This window comes from Mesoplodon densirostris, chromosome 4 (genome assembly GCF_025265405.1).
Source record: "Mesoplodon densirostris isolate mMesDen1 chromosome 4, mMesDen1 primary haplotype, whole genome shotgun sequence".
Classification (NCBI taxonomy): Eukaryota; Metazoa; Chordata; class Mammalia; order Artiodactyla; family Ziphiidae; genus Mesoplodon; species Mesoplodon densirostris.
In genome coordinates this window covers 152,046,644-152,050,708 of record NC_082664.1, presented here as the reverse complement: position 1 = coordinate 152,050,708, position 4,065 = coordinate 152,046,644, and the positions used below count along the sequence as shown (strand labels likewise).

The 4,065-nt window shown below is 42.1% G+C and overlaps 1 pseudogene; it reads right to left on the bottom strand.

The window, feature by feature from the left end:
* Positions 1–466: 466 nt before the first annotated feature.
* LOC132487638 (frizzled-3-like) lies at positions 467–1,528 on the bottom strand (annotated as a pseudogene).
* Positions 1,529–4,065: the final 2,537 nt, after the last annotated feature.

Here is a 4,065-nt window from a genome sequence, read left to right as displayed (position 1 = left end):
AATTTTTTCAACCCTGAGACGTTAGGCATTTCTCGCCATGAAGTAAAGGAATGATAGGTTACTTGGGCAGAAGCCTGAGCTTGTAAAATCATATCATGGAGGATGGTGAAGAGAGAATTCACCCGGCTTCTTTTGTGTCATCCTGCCACTCACAAACGTCACTGAGTTCCCAGCTTGAGTCATTAAAGAAAAGTGACTAAACATGAGTCACAGCACATTGGAAAAAGCAATTAATATCTTGACACCTAAACACAGAAAGAGGTCTCTGACAAGATCTTGGAGACCGTTAGAGAGACTATACCATGTTGGTTATAAGAATGCTTTTTAGTTTTATGATAAAATGGTAATTCAGACCCACAAATCCAAAGTTTGCATACAGATGGACTGGACCTGGATTGAATTTTGCCTAAGTATTCTGAAAAAATGAATTAAGAAAACAATATAAGTAATCTTTTTTTTTGATATTGTCACTTTCAATTTTGTTCATCACTAAAAGGAAGATAGCTGTAGTTCCAGGGATGCCCCACACACTGGCGTGAAATAGCAATGCTTTCTTCTCAATAGCTTCACTATCCCACTTTGGCACAGCTGCCAAGAACCACATCATGGTAAGAATTACCCACCAAACGCTGCCAGCCATAATAAAAAAAAAAATAGAGTACCATTAAAATCATGGTACAGGCTTTATTATGAGATCCTTGTGTCACTGTGGAAACCTTACTGTGCAGGGCTAGATGCATTACAGGCTACTCGGTCCTCAAGCAAAAACACAATAAAGAAAATTAATGATACCATCATGTAGCAGACTGCATAAAATAGAATAGGTCTTTCAGGATAATGGAATCTGGTGACATCAATCAAAAAAGTTAAAAAAGTAAATAATGTGGCTGAGAGGCAAATGATTGAAATCAATCCTATGAAATACAGAGCAAATGAAAGTTTTTCTCTCCTAAAGTACATATTTGGACAAGGAGGTGAACAGTCACACACGTGTGAAAAGGAATAGCCAAGATCAGGATCAATTTTCAACTCTCGGGGACACCAAAAACTATAGTCCCTCTGCACTGCCACTGGGGCTCCTTCAGTAGGATCTCCAGCTAAATTCACATCCACAAGTCGAGGATACAGCTCATCACAATCTGGGAACCTACTGAATTCCATATCTTCAGGCCAAGGAACACCAAACATCTCCATGAGCTTCAAACACTCTCTGTAAGCCCTCTGACAGAGCCTAGGGCAGGGAAGTTTGACATGTCCATATGCCATACAAATAGGAGCATAGAGTGCACAAATGCCTGGAAATCCCGAGAACAATCCAAATTCACCATAGGGTGGAATGGCTTCATTGCTAAAGCTGCTGTCTGTTGGTCATAACGTTCAGGAGATTAGGCATGAAGGTGGTATTATAAGACAAATCTTGGCACATCCTGAAGGTAATAGGTTCACAAGAAAATAAACTGTGCCCACCTATATGCCCCACAAACATAGTCGAGGGCCACAGAATGAAGACCATCCAACTCACAGCCATGCTTCCTCGACTGAATGGGACTCAGATGATCAGGCCTACTCAATATGTATTTTAGATCTTTATACACTTGCAGGCCTCAGCTTGAAAGTACTTCTATCTTACTGTTAAGTTCTTCAAACAGAAATACTCTTTGCACCGTCAGAGGTTTGTTAGCTTGGTCTCACACAAGGCATTTGTTTTTGGTTTCACAATATGGGAAAATGACATCATCTTGCCTCCTCTTTTCAGTTTATTACATAGGGCACCACTTGGCCAACATATCAAGTTGATCAACCACATTCTCAAACAACAGATTCCATCTTAGGAGAAGAGCTATTTCTTCCTTTGACTGAAATATTTCACACCTCGGGGCCAGGATCCTGGGGGCCTGCAGTGCCGGCCGGGGGTGGCCGCGGCTCCCTCAGGTTCATGGAGAGAACGAGGACCGCTGGCAAGCACGCACGGACTAATATAACTAATCTTGTAGAAGACAATGTTTATTCTCCCTAAGAGGACAAATCAATTGCAATATGCCATTGTAAGTCATTTTAATCCGACATTAATTTAGAGTCCTCCCCCCAGGTACTAGCAAAGTCAATACTTGGTTAGTATTGGATGTACCTTTTTAAGAAGCATACACCACTTCCTTCCTTTAGAATTCAGGCTTGGCCATAGCTGCCCTTGGCTTTCTCCAGGGTGAGCCTGAATTATTGAGATTTTGCTGTACCTGGAATTGGTTTATGTCTTCACTACTCCTTGTAATGAAAAGAAGAGGGAGGAGGTACATATGACTTCACACAGAAGTGATAGTACGTTATGTGAAAATATTCCCGTATCCGAAATCAGGAAAACTTTGGAGTTCCTGGCTGGAACCAGCCACCGCATTTCAACCCACACAAACACTGTTGCTTTGCTGTCTCAAAATTGACTTCAACTTGTAGCAGTTTTTGAAATTCCCGAAAGGTTCATTACATCCTGGACATAAAATTATTGTTAGGAATCAGTAGTGCGAGTGTGGCTAATTACAGTACAGTTTCCTTTCCTTTGTCAAGGAAAGCGCTTAATAAATTATTCCTAATAAGTTACTGAGTAGTTATCCTGCTAACAGAAGAACATGTGCATGGTATTTTCATGCTGGTTATGCACAGTCATGTTCTCCATTTTAATGATTCTTGTATACTTTCAGAAGTCCCAATGAGGGAGCCTTTCCTAGCTCATTTTCTCTGGGACCAATGCTGTTTGATCTGGATGTCTCAGGCAGTCTAAATTAGCATTTTGTTGTTTTATTATTAAAGTTCAGTTTTCTCATTAGCAATGTATATGTGACCTATATACTTCTTTCTGATCCAATCTTTTTTTTACCCTTCGGTTTATTCATTTATTTATTTAGTCAACTGATATTTCTTAAGCAACTTGAATGTGCCAAGGCAGTGGCTCATGGCTGAAATATTGTCCCCAGAAGGGAAAATGTCTTGTACATACTACATGCTTAATAAATATTTGTTGAGTGGATGTGTGAACAAATGAATTCATGAAAGTCTTAGACCTGATGTCTTGGAACTTCTATTCTAATGAATGTGCAGATAGCAATCACTTGCAAATATATAAAATAATTTCAAACAGCAACAGGCGTAATGAAGAAAGATTTTCACCTTAGGAGCAGAGGTACTGCTTGAGTTAGGGTAGCCAGGGAAGGCTCCCCCGAGGATATGGCACATGGAGAACTGAAGATGAGCATTTCTGACAGAGGGAACTTGCAGTGCGAAGGAAGGCCAGGGTAGCTTGAACTTAGTGAACTGAACAAGGGATTTGGTATGAGGAGAAATTGGTGACGTAGGCAGAGGCTAGGTTCTGTAGGGACTTATCAGCCACCATAAGGATGTTCCGTTTTATTTTCAATGTAATGGGAAGCTTCTGGAAGATTGCAAACAGGGAGATGACTTAATCCATCATCTGATTTATACTTTTAGGAGCTCGCTCTGGCTGCAATGTGGAGAATGGACCACAAGGAAGCAAGGCTGGAAACAAGGAGAGGAGATAGTTGCAGTGATTCCAGGGGGAGATGCTGGTGGCTGGACCAGGGAGAGGCAGTGGAATTAAACTCTGGCTTTTTTTTTTTTTTTTTTTGGCAGTATGCGGGCCTCTCATTGTTGTGGCCTCTCCCATTGCGGAGCACAGGCTCCAGACGCGCAGGCCCAGCGGCCATGGCTCACGGGTGCAGCCGCTCCGCAGCATGTGGGATCTTCCCAGTCTGGGGCATGAACCCGTGTCCCCTCCATCGGCAGGCAGACTCTCAACCACTGCGCCACCAGGGAAGCCCGTGGCAGTGGATTTAGAAAGGACTGAGCTTGTGTTTGTAGATGCAGCCAACCAGACTTGCTGATGAGGAGTGAGAGAATGACACACGTTGATCAGGGTTGACTTTTGGATTTTTGGCTTGAGGAACAGGGTAAGTGTTGGTACTGTTTAATTTATTGGAGAAGACTTTAGAAAGAACAGCTTGGGGAGAGGGAATGGTATCTAAGGCTCTATTTGGGGCATGTTCCATTTGAGGTTTT